This window comes from Camelus bactrianus, chromosome 28 (genome assembly GCF_048773025.1).
Source record: "Camelus bactrianus isolate YW-2024 breed Bactrian camel chromosome 28, ASM4877302v1, whole genome shotgun sequence".
Lineage (NCBI taxonomy): Eukaryota > Metazoa > Chordata > Mammalia > Artiodactyla > Camelidae > Camelus > Camelus bactrianus.
Genome location: NC_133566.1, coordinates 14,030,026 through 14,043,312, shown reverse-complemented (window position 1 = coordinate 14,043,312; position 13,287 = coordinate 14,030,026). Strand labels below are relative to the sequence as shown.

Below are 13,287 nucleotides of genomic sequence, written 5' to 3'. Positions count from 1 at the left end.
CCATATGAGATCGCTCATATGTGGAATCTAAAAAACAAAAACAAAAACAAACAAACAAAAACAAAGCGTAAATACAGGACAGAAATAGACTCACAGACAGAGAATACAGACTTGTGGTTACCGGGGGGTGGAGGGTGGGAAGGGATAGCCTGGGATTTCAAAATTGTAGAATAGATAAACAAGATTACACTGTATAGCACAGGGAAATATACACAAAATGTTATGATAACTCACAGAGAAAAAAATGTGACAATGAGTGTGTATATGTCCATGAATAACTGAAAAATTGTGCTGAACACTGGAATTTGACACAACATTGTAAAATGATTATAAATCAATAAAAAATGTTAAATAAAAAAAAAGAATTTCAGGATGGACATTTAACCCGATGTGACTTCAAGACGTCTTTCTCTTTTGTGTATCGTAATCAATCACTCGTAGCTCCTGAAAAGACGAAAGCATGTACGTCCACACTGTATCTTTTTTGAAGCATGAAGCTGTCTTTCTCAAAGCATTGCAGCTTTTCAAGGAAATGTCAGCAGTGTTATTGTTGGGCCTCCCTCTGCCCAAGAGGCCAATGAGGGCTGAACAACGAAGCCAACAAGACAGTTAGTTAATCAATGGCAGTCCCTGCACCATTGTTTATCCTCCAGAATCTTCATTTTCAATGAGGGTTACACCATTAAAGCAAGAAAACAGGACTGTCAATCTCTACTGGCTTCAAGTGGTAGATGAAAGAATTAATTTGATGGTCATTAAAAATAATGATGCAACTGGGTGCTCCATACCTTTACAAATTCATGTTTAGGTGTAAAACCTACAAGGACGACAGATATACTGCCTAGGATTAAAAGCACTGATTTATCAATTCTTTCTTTTTCTCCTAGTCTAAACAGATTTCTAACAGATCTGAATCTTATAAAGCAAAAGGTCTCAATACAAGTCCTTTGAGATGTTCTGAGTAATATATTTGAAATACATTTATTGGCAGTGGTACTGGAGCCACTGTTTATGAATGATGTGTCATATGTCACTTTAACATGTGCTTTCATCAGGACAGATTTACACGAAAAGAGTGAGAACATTACATGACACCCACAGAGAACCTTTCTCAGGGGCAGACATGGGTTTTGTGAGCCCTAGAGGCGATCTCTTAAAAAAAGAAGAATGCCAAATTAGGAATACAAAATTAGATACAGGGTCTTGTAAGAGGAAAAAGCAATCTAGAAGCCCTGAAATTTAAGCCTGATTCGTTTAACAGTAAATCTGCCGCTGCCTCGCCCACTGAAAAACACAAGCATCCTTCTGCTTGTCCACTGGCAGGTTCTGAATGAGGTGGGCTTCTAGCTTGCTCGTCTTGTTCCCACAGTGGTCTCCCATGGCCTCCCCTAGATATTCTGTGTGAGTATAGGGAGATATTTTAATAGTTTATTAAGTATTAAATGTCTTAGGGCAGTCGTGACGCCTGACCAGGAACCTGAATGTTCATGGTTGGCATGGGCGCCCCGCCCCCGCCCCATCCTTCAAACAGCAGGGGTATGGGAGGCAGGCGTTGGTGTCTGGTTCTGTCTGGGGAGAAGTGACCTCTGCGTGCCCCTGGCTACCAGGTGCAGGATCAAGGGCCTGTCAGCTGCATGTCCTCCTCCATCATGGGGACCCTAGTCTACTGGGGGTCAGTTTCCCTGCTCACTGGGGCCTGCCTTCCCCAGGGCTGGTGTCTTTTAAATGTTAGGTTTTATTATTATTCAGGACAGGTGACAGGAGACAACAGATCAGGGGACGACTGCCCCTGGAAAGATAAGTCTGTTATGCACAGATCCCAAGAGGAGAAGACACACCACCCCATGGAGGCCACATGGGGTAGCACCAGGGCTGGTCAGGAGGCAGAGCGGGCAGGGGAAAATGTGGGCAAGAGCCTTCTGTGTGGTTTCCAAAGGAAGGAATGGGCAGGGCAGGGTAAGCAGGTTTAGGATGGGCTGGTTTGAATTATTTCAGTGGACTCTGGGGCCCAGGGGCTGTCCCTGGTTGTCTGGTACCCGGGGTGATTAGGGCAGAGGCACAGTGGTCTGATAAAGGAGGTGGCTGAGGGTGTGGACTGTCTATGAAAGGTGCACTCTCAGAAATCAGCTAGCCCTGGGAAGGGTGGTCCTCAAGGGTCAGCCAGGGCCCAAGAGGTCAAAGCATCAAAAATAGAGAATAAAAAGACAAGACTAAATCAGGAGGGAAGGCACAGCAGGAAGGCAAGAATGTCACAGGCTTCAGCAAGGGCAGCCGGAGTCCCACTCAGTGCTTGCGATGCTGAGGCTGGGTAGGAAAGACTGCCCTCACTCCTGCTTCAGGTGTGGGCTGGGAGTGCTACAGAACCTTCTACCCCCATCCCTGAGACATAGGGAGGACAGTCGCAAGTGGATATCTCACCCAACACCAAGAGAGCCTATGTGACCTCACTGCGGGAGGCACGCTACCCCCATTTTACAGATGAAGACACTGAGGTTCTGAGTTTGAAATCTCCTTTCCCAACGCCACACAGCTCACAGCGGGAGGAGCCAGAATCTCTATCCAGGTCCAGGATCATTCCATCACAGGCACTGCACTGAAAGCCTAGTGGATTTTTAAGGTCCCATACAAATATTTGAGACTCGAAGAAGGAAAATATATGGGCTCCAAAATAAAGAGAAAAAGCTATTATGTCAATAAACATTTAATTAAACATCCAAAAACATATTAAGTCATTTTATTAAATGTTACACGTAATATTCATTTTAAAATCCATTACACTCAAAAATAATGTCTAGCTTAGATTTTTTTTCATTTCCCCAGAATTCCTGAGTCTGCCTACTGATGACAGAGAAACCAATGCTAAAGTAAATGAATTATAGTCAAATCACTTCAAAAGCAAAACTACAAAAGCTCTTTCAACTTTTTTAAAATATTAAAATAAAACAACAAAACATTGTATTCAATGTGGGATGTGGGTCTGTTTTAATAGGGTCAACAGGACAGGGCTGGAGCCTCCAAAAAGCAGCAGGCCCGAGGCCCTGGAGTTCTAACAGGCCCTGCCAGAGTCAGCCTGCTCTCACATCCTGACATCCCCACACATCATGCAGGCGGGGAGGTGGCTGCAGAGGGTCCTGCGGGGATGGGCCAAGGGCTCCGCTCACTGCCTGAGGCAGCATTGGATACCTTCAACGCTGTGGGAGAGGATGTCAACGATCACACAGGAGGAGAGAGTATTCAAAAGCAGGGAAAGTCCAAAGGGAACTTCTGGACCATCTGTCGAGAGCCCCATTAAGGTCCAGGAGTCAGGAAACCCAAGTTCTCTTTTCAATGCCACCACTCCCTGGCTACATGGGCCAGGTCCCGTCCTGGGCTGGCCCTTTGTCTTCTTATTTATGAATTCTAGAACTTGAATTATAGCAGACCGAAAGGTCCCTGATCACTGAAGTCTTTTATTCTATACTAAATACATACACATCTCTTTGCACAAGGGCATGATTCTCCGAAGGGAAGGGCACACTTTAATAAGCTTCTAATAATAGTATTCAGATTGTTGGGGGAGATGGAGTGGGGCAAATCAGGATGAGGATAAAGGTGGGAGAGAAATTTCACTGTATAGTTATTTTTTTAAACTGAAGTATAGTCAGTTATAATGTCAGTTTCAATGTCCCAGTCATACATGTACATACATATATTCATTTTTGCATTCTTTTTCGTTAGAAGTTATTACAAGATATCGAACATAGTTCCCTGTGCTGTACAGAAGAAATTTGTTTTTTAAATCAATTTTTATATATGGTAGTTACTGTATAGGTTTTTAATACTATTTAAGTTTGAAAAATTACTTATTTAAGAAGGAAGGAAAGAACATAGTCAGGAAGAAAGGATAGTGCCTGGTACTTAGCATTTCAATTATTTGACATTTTTTCTGATGAATGTCAGGAAAATACTTTTTAAAAGCTTAATTACATAACACATAAGCATATGCTTTTAAAAACTTCACACAGGACAAGAGTACAGAGATTTAAAAAATTAAATCTCCCTTTACTTCCACACTAATATACCTCTCTCCAAAAACAACCAATTATTAACAGTTTTGTGTGTCATTATTTAAAAATAAAAGTAGGACCAGGCTATGTATTGGTTTTTTAACTGCTTTCAGGTAACATTATTGATGCTCTGTATGAAACACAGAGAGAGCTACCCAGATTTGCTGTATTCAGCGTATAGAGATTTGCAGCATTTTGTGTAACTGACGTATGATAATCCACAATATTTTTATGCCACAATTTAACTTCTTGCCTCTAGGAAGGCATTTGGGTTGGTGACAGTTTTTCTCTATGACGAGCTCTTTGTGCGCATGTGTGGGTTACTTCTGCCGGAAATGGTCTTAGGCATGAAACTGCCAGTCTAAAGGGCTCATACTTTCAAATGCTTCCAGATGTTACCAAACTGCCCTCTGAAAAGACAATGCCAGTTTACAAGCCCACCAACAGACAGAGCATCTTCCTGCACTTTGGAAGAAAATTAATATAAAAATCAACTTAAAAAAGTTAAATGTGTTTTTGGAGCTGAACAGCAGTTCAATAGCACAGTGTAAAAACATGCTTTTGATTTTCAAAAGACGGCATGTCGACATTCAGACAGGCTAAAGCAAAGAGACGTTCTTGTGGAATAAGGACCACAGCCTTCACTCACACACGGTTTAACTGCCCTATTCACATAACCCTTGAAGTAGGTGTTACAGAGGCCACTGAGCTCATGGCACAGAGCATCCTCACCCCCATCCCCGGTCAAGCCTGGCCTCTGACACCAGCACCCAGAACCTGCTTGCCGTGGGGACCCCCACCATAAAGGTCTGGGCTGTGTGCTCTGTGCTGATGGGACAGAAACAGCAGCACATCAGGGACTTGGTGGAAGTGATTTAAAGTTCACTGATTAAAGTAATAAGCCATATTCGTACGCCCTTAGTAGCCACTTCTATGCCATAAAAGGCGCCTCTTTCCTCTCTTTTTCTTTCTTCTCCACCACCTCCTCCTCCTTGTCTATTCTTTTAAAACCAAATCTCTACTGAAAAATCATCTGACCATAGAACACTGGTCATCTTAAGTTTCTGAATAAACAAGCAGGAAGACCTAAGTGGGCTGTGTAGTAAATACGTACATGATATTATAAATTTATATGCGACTGTGTCCCACGAGATGAACCAATACTCACTGTCAAGGAACTTCCCGCCAACACCACCTAAAGTGCTCACCTCTTATCCCCACATTTCAGATACAGACAAAAGCCCACCCCGACCTACTTCCCCGCTGTTGCCACCTTCCCCCAGTGCCACTCCTGCCACTTCTGCAGGCATCTCTGGTTCTGGGAGAATTTTCCTGGGTCAGAACTTGATGCTGCCTGCACAGAGCTTGACCCAAGAACCTGTCAGAACCTTCCATCTGGAGCAAAGCACAGTGAAGTCAAGGTGCTCTGAGCTGCTAGTCAATGTTTCATTTGGTCTTTTTTTTTTTCCTTGTCAAAACTACATTCTTATTCAACAGTTCTCTACCCCAGGTGTAAAGGAACTTTGCAAGTGTGACCATAAATTTCAAAGAAATGATTTACTTTTGTTATTTTTTATTGTTTGTTATTATTTTTTTCAATTGCACGGGGAAGGTTTTATTCAAAAATGGAAAAATGGTTGGTTACTCTACCTGCTGAAGTTAAACAAAGCAGATACTGATTACAAAGTCAATTGAAAGGTGAATTCAACTCATTTACCGCAACTACGATCACCATCTTAGGACAACAAAGACCAATATTTACACTGCATTTCAGAATTTTTATCTCAGCAACGAATAAAACTCAAATTGGATTGTAAGCAAATATACTTCATTTTTAGTCAGGTTCAATTGATTTATTTTGTCTTAAAAAGCAAACTCCACTTCCCCCCACTTTCCCAAAAAAGCCATTCCAACAGATTCTCATGAGAAACTAAGGAATGAAAGAGTCCCCACAGACCGTGGACGGAAGGCACCGTGAACTCAGTCAAAGGCTCTCTCTGGTCAGGTGGGTCTGCTCATCATTCTGTGAAGGCTCAGGCCAGCCCTGGTCCTCTTCTGACGTTCACCACTCCTCACACTCACCTCCCCCTGCCCACACTCAGCTGTCTCCCAGACCCCAGCTCTTCTCCCTTCCTGAAGCCCTTTCTAGTGATACCAGCGCACGATTCTAACTTCCTTCCACTTTGGGAGTGCTGACTGTCTACACCACTCCTTTGAGTCCTTATTCACTTACTTTCTTATATCACCATTAAAAAAAATTCACTCTTATTATTTTTAATGGAGGGACTGGGGATTGAACCCAGGACCTCGTGCATACTAAGCATATGCTCTACCACTGAGCTATACCCTCCCCCTTATACCACCATTTTATAATCTTGCATATCTTAAACCTTCTTATTTGTCCAGAATAGTGATGAACATATAATTGGCAAATCCCAATACTGAATTCAAATGTTCAGTTGCAAAAAAATTGATACAGACCCAGAAAATGCATACTACACATTTAAGAGCCCCTGAACCTCAAAGCAGAATAAAGATCTGCCAGTTTGATAACAACACATTAATTGTGAAATAAGAAAATGAAGCCTCTCAAATGACTCACTTTTGAAATATCCCAGAGAACTAATCTGCTGAGCTGAGTCAACAAGTCTTAAGACTTTTCTATTTCCAACCCACTCTGCAAATCCCGCTGAGTACGTTACAAAGTTATCAGCAGGACCCAGACAACAGCCGGTTCTCTCCCCCTCCTACTACCTAAGAAACGGGTCTGCAGAGAGGGAGAATCCTGTGCTCTCATCCTCTTAGCTTTTGTTTCAGCTTCCTTAGACTTACCACGTTCCCATATGTACTCTTCAAAATAGTAACTATTCACACGTACTGAGGACCCACCCCATGTCCAGCATGGTGGCCAGCGCTTCCAGTGTATCATCTCATTTAATCCTCTCTCATATGAGGGCACCGGGGCAGAGAGAGGGCGGCTCAAGGCCGGCATTCTCACACCACCTTCAGACTCCAAAGCCCTGTGGTCTTGACACTGACCACAGCACGCCGTGACCCTGTGCGGGAGAAACTGTCATCTCCAACCTCGGCAGCAAGCTATTGATTGGGAAGAACGTCTCTGTAAGCAACTGCATTTTGGACGCCTTCTCTTTTACCATCTCGTTTTCTCCCCCAGACATCCTATCTCCTGTCTTTTCCCTCTCTCTTTTTTTTTGATTTAAAAAAATTGAAGTATAGTTGATTTACAAGATTGTGTTAGTTTCAAACATACAGCAAAGTGATTTGATTATACATATATTTATGTATATATCTATATTCTTTTTTCTTTCCCATTATAGTTTATTGCAAGATATTGAATACAGTTCCCTGTGCTATACAGTAAGACCTTGCTGTTTATCTATTTTATATTTGACAGTGTGCTTCTGTTACTCCTAGTCCCAATTTATCCTTCCCTTGCTTCCCCTTTGGTAACCACAAGTTTGTTTTCTATGTCTATGAGTGTGTTTCTGTTTTGTAAATAAGTTGATTTGTAACATATTTTAGATTCCACATACAAGTGTTATCATATAGTATTTGTCTTTCTCTGACTTACTTCACTTAGCACGATCATCTCTAAGTCCATCTGTGTTGCTATAAATGGCAGCACTTCATTCTTTTTATGGGTGAGTAGTATTCCACTGTGTGTGTATCTCACATCTTCTTCAACCAATCACCTGTCAATGGACACTGAGGTTGCTTCCATGCAACGCTCACAGTGGTGTATTTACAACAGCCAGGACATGGCAGCCACACCCTAACTCTTGTCTTATGCTCTATCCTGCACGTGCTGACCCCAACACTTTGATCCCCGACGTGTTGCCTCCATTCCTTCAAGAAGCCCTCTTCCATATCCACTCTGCACATCTCCTACCACCAGATCAAGTTTTCAATATACATTTTCAACTCAGCTTAAAATTCCACAACAGCTCCCACTGTCTCAACGCCTGAAATCTAAAGTCCCGCTGGCGGGCACCCCCCACTGGCCACCCTCCTCTCCTGTGGCTGCCCCTGCTCCCACAGGGCTGCATCTCCCCTTCTCCGCATCCCAGCCTCCTTCCTGCTTCCTGTTCTCGGCTCCTCCTCTTCTCTCAAGTCTCTGCTCATGGTAACTCACACCTTCAAAACCAAGACCAGCTCAAATGCTAGCACCCTTCTCACGGGGCCAGGCACAAGGCTGTCTTTAACCAATACTGTGGCTTTGGAACGTCCGGATTTGACAACACAAAAAAGAATGCAAACTGTTGAATATAGAAAACAAAAAGAGCTCACTTGTGAAAAAAACAAAAAGCCCCCTTCATGGTTTCTTTTCTGTCATTCACCCCATATTCACAGACATCCACAAGTCCTTCCAGCTCCCCTAATCTTGTCAAGCTGAAACTGTAGTCTTCTGAAACAAAGGTCACTTGCTCAGCTACAGATAAATAAAAATTCACAAACCATCTCCAGGAAAATCAATACAGGTACTAAAAAAAATCTAAGTTGATAATAAATTTTAGTTCCCTTTGCACATTGCTCAAGGAACGTCACTATTTACTGGAATGGCTGTAATATCAAATACTTCAGAAGGTTATTGATTTTGCCACTGAAGTGTGACTAAAGGGATAAATAAACTGTTCCTGGGGTCAATCGATCCATTTATCTTCACTGGTATTTTATAAAAAGTCAAAGCAGCATAAACTTTGATAAATAAATGTTATCATGAAAGAAATATTGCTGACAGAAGGAAGGAAAGAACAGACAAGTCTACTCTCTGAAAGACACACAACTGGCTTAACATTTTAGCAGTTTCGATAGCAGTGCCCCACTAGAAACATTCCTTTTTATTTGTTCTACATCATCCGCATGGGTCCAAGTGAAATTTAGAACAAAAGGGCCAAGAAAAAATAGGGGCCCACAGGTCAAGTCCTCACGAAATAGAAATGCAAGTAAAATGAAGCCGGTTTTTGTTTTTGTTTTTTCTGTTTAATCAGAATGTAACTGCTAGCTTCTCTAGGGTAGACAAACCTAGGAAGGTATGTTTGGAAATGGCAGAGTTTATTTAGATTTAAAAAAATCAGAACCAGGCACACTCTGCAGTGGCTTTTTAGGGCTTTATTGTTAAGCCAGGCTGTATCAATAACCACTTAACTGCACCACAACGATCCCGTAAAGACTTCAATGCAAAGCCGTGGAGAAGCCACATCATGGGGGCTGTAATGGGATACGAAGGCTCCGAAAGAAATTTTAATTCAAGGGCAGGAAAACCCTGGGAAGAAGCCATAACTTACCATGAGAAATTACACTGGCAAGATTTCACTGCAGTTGTGTGACGACAGCATTGCCACCTTGTGATGAAACAGAACCATGATGATGAAAACACACTAGGTGACACCATCATTCCATCCCAGTCATGACATCAGTCCGACTACCACAGCCCGGGGCGACACACGGCTCTCAGGATGCAGACGCGGAGCCGTCGTGCGTTTGGTTCAGGCGACCATTGAAAGAGCTCTTAAACTTAAAATTTTTTTTGCAATCCAAACCTCTCAGATTCAAGCTGGGCTTGGTTCTCTTCTTACTAACTACCGAGGCCCATTCAGAAACCCCGCAGTTTCCGCCTCTCCTTCACACAGCGCACGGCTGCCGTCACAGACCCCTGCCTAGAAAGACGCTTGGCAGGGCCGCGCTGGAGGCAAGCCCGGTCAGCACTCGGTGAGGCCGCTGCAAAGAGCGTCCCTCCCGGGGGCTGGTGCGCGGCCAGCCGGACGCCGTGGGCACCGGATACAACGGCATTTGCTGACGGGGAGCCCAGCCTGGGATATTCTCGGAGGGCCACAGGATGCTGGCAGTGTGGTTCCGACAGCTGCTAAAGCCACCCCAGGCAGGCACAGAGCCGCAGCCGTGGGTACCATCAAGGCGGGAAGCCCACGACGAGAGGCCGTCTGGCAGGCTTGGATGCCCTCCACGACCTGGGTCGGCACATTCTCGTGACGGCGGGTCACTGGAAAAGTCCAAGAAGTGTCCATTGCGACTCATTTTCCCTCTCCTGAAGAGCTAAAAGTACGCTGTGAGCCACAGGCTTGCGGAAATGCATACGCCCCACATGGCAGCGTCCCTCCCTGCCATTGGAAGGAACAGTCGCACGCGTAGTGCCGCGGGCGTGCGCACATGTAGGCGGCGGGCGCGCACGTGTGGTGCGGCAGGCGTGCGCGTGTGGGTGTGCGTGCACGTGGGGCCCGTGGGCGCGCACGTGTGGTGCTGCAAGCGTGCACGTGTGGGCGTGCGTGCGTGCGCGTGGGGTCCGTGGGCGTGCACGTGTGCGCACACGTGCCATCCGGCTAGGAATTTCCCGCTGTAAGTCTCCCCGACCTTATGGCCCTAAAGAAATAAGGAAGGTTTTCCTGGATTGGAGCTTTCTTCTCTCGTCACTCCTCATCTCGCATTTGGGACTTGTCTCCCCACGGCGTCGTGTCAGAGTATTTGCGGCTTCGAGTCCTCTGCTGAGACGTCATCGGCCTGTGGGTGACGTGGCACAGCTGGAGAAAATCCAGACGTAAGGCAGCAGACGGGTTTCCTCTGCCCTGTTTCCACCCGGCTTTCTCCTGGTCTCCCACACGTCCTGCCAAAGCTGGCTGGCTGGGCGAAAGCCTTGCTCTCCAGCCAGTGGGACAGCCGCATTCGGTCCTTCTTGGTCCTCGGCCCGGCTTGCTTTTCTTCATGTGTTCACTACCTCAAGGAGGACACCACCACCCTTCTGGCTGCCCAGCTGGGAATCTGGGGGCCACCCTCAACCTCTACCCTCATTTCACCCCACGTCTGATGCATCTGCAGTGCTTCCTGAAGACACCGCTCTCCGCACACTCCTCCCCACCCCTGCCACCTCGAGTCTGGCCCAGGGTTCCAATCTGTCCAGTCTGACGGCTGCAGTCGCCTCCCGACATGTCCTCCAGCATCCTGCCTGCTCGGGTGGGTCCCCTCGCTGCAGCCGCAGTGATTGTTCTATAGACCATCTCAGTGATGACTGCCCTGCTCAACACGCTTTGATGGCTGTGCCTTTAGAGGGAAAGGCCAACCCCCTCATCACAGCTAGGAAGGCATTTCACGACCTGGCCTGGATGTACCTCTTTAATTCCCGACTCCTCCTTCCAGCCTCATCTGCACCCTCAGGTTTTGCAAATGTGTCTCCCCCTGTTCCTGCACGTTGTCTAAGTCTCTGCATGCGACTGAGTCTGAAAGGGAGGCCCCCCCTCAGGGCTCCTAAAAAACTGTGTGTGGTGGTCGTCAATACCATTCATGAAATAAAGATTTCACATATCTCTGGAAGTATATTTGCTCATGACTATTTAAACTGTCAGCTTATGCACTAAAGAAAGTATAAACTTTTATAAACAGTATAAATAATTGATGGCCCTGTAAATTCTTAAAATCTGGCAGTCACATGCTACAATTAGTACTGACTTGTTACACATATACAATGGAGGAAATACTTCTTTCACAGAGAAATTGGACATTTATTAAAATCAGTAAGTGATAAATTCTAATTCCCAGAGGGCGACTTTTCTGAACAATGTTTAAATATACACAGATGCAGCATGCTACGTGTTTGAGAATATTTATCTGAATTCCATTGACTCGGCAATGCAGGTGTATCTCATCAATGCAGGTGTACCTCATTTTACGTGACAGGCATCCTCTTAAAGCTGCATGCAAACTGAATTTCTGTGAATCAAAGTTGATTTTAAATGTCCCATTTAAGCAAAGTCTATGGTAATTCCATGTTCAAAGGGAAGAATCACCTCCTAATTTAACTTTCTTGAGTAATCCAGGCTTTCATAATTGATTTACTTATAGCAATATTATAGTCATTAAATTGATTTTAGTTGAATGAAACACAAAGGAAAAAACAGTAATATGATATGTATATACACACATTACCAACATCCTACGTAATACAAACAAGATGATTAAGTCGTCTTCAAAACCTCTCACACAGAAGAATGAAGGAAGGAATATAGGAAAGTTTAGTATTTATGTTTGTCTGGATCCCATTTTATCTACTAATGTAATTTTTTTAAAATCTCAATTTACAACTACCAAGGACACACAGAGTATTTTATATAGGAGCCATTTCACCCCTGCCCCCCAGAGGCACAAAAATGAGTTTCTTGGAAGAATTATCTCAATTTTCTTGAATAAATATGAAATAGCTTCTTAGGCACACCAACATATGTATGTAAAACTGTAATTGTATCATTACACTCTATTTCAACAGTTAAAAGATACTGTCAATTGTGAGACATCACAGTGTCGAGGGTGGTTGAGAAAGAAAAACTTCTGTCAAGCACCTTACGATACATAATAGACTGGAAGACACACTCTAATTTCAGAAATGTTAGAATGTGAGAAAATGTGCATCTTGAAATCAATGATATACAGGAAGAAACTCGTTTCTCCTTTATCTCCAGGCTTTGGAACAGTGCTTGGCAATAGGAAACACTCTATAAATATTTCTTGAGTGGATGAAAAGATAGTAAGTGACTATTCAAAGCAGAGCAAAATAACTATCTTGCATGCAGAAAAATTATATAAATGATGTGCACTGATCAAAGGTTTTAAAAAGTAGCAGTTGTTTTATAGACCAGATTGTCTCTTCTTCTAAGCCTTGATCTGCATGTATAAATGCTGGGTCCACCGGGTCTGAAATAACTGTCTCCTCTGTGCTCAACGCACAAGACAAAACAGGGTCTGGACTCTGGAGAATAACTCAGCAAGGTCATTGTGTTTTATCTTCACAATAAAATGCACATCTCCCATTAAATGGCAAAGCCTCATTTCTAAAGGTTGAAAAGGACAGTATTTATAAAAGAATTCCACTTGGTTAAATTTAGAATACAGGGGAAAAAACTATCCAAATATACCAAATATACTTTGGCTTGGAACCCTTCTCGTTTGATTCTGAATTAATTTATTTTACACCCCTTTCTCTCAATAGCTTATGAGGCAAATACTGGTTGATACAGCAGTCTTTGGCCCTGGAATCCGAAATACTTTCATGCTCTGTAGTAGCCACACTGGAGAGTTTTCAGTGGCAAGAGGGCTTTTTTTTTTTTTTTTTTAACTGATAACGTTTTCGGTGCAAGCAATATCTGTAGCAGTGTCTTCCCGATCTTTTTCATTGTTTTGTTTCTTCAACAATTGACTTTGCCTTGGCCTCCTTCCCAAG

The 13,287-nt window shown here is 43.8% G+C and overlaps 1 protein-coding gene and 1 non-coding gene across 12 annotated transcripts in view; both read right to left on the bottom strand.

Annotated features, from left to right (window-relative positions):
* The window catches only part of AFF3 (ALF transcription elongation factor 3), a 484,945-nt gene that overhangs the window by 268,361 nt on the left and 203,297 nt on the right, over window positions 1-13,287 (bottom strand). The window lies entirely within an intron of this gene.
* On the bottom strand, window positions 6,325-6,397 carry TRNAT-AGU (transfer RNA threonine (anticodon AGU)). The gene has a single exon. It is a non-coding gene; the product is annotated as a tRNA-Thr (tRNA).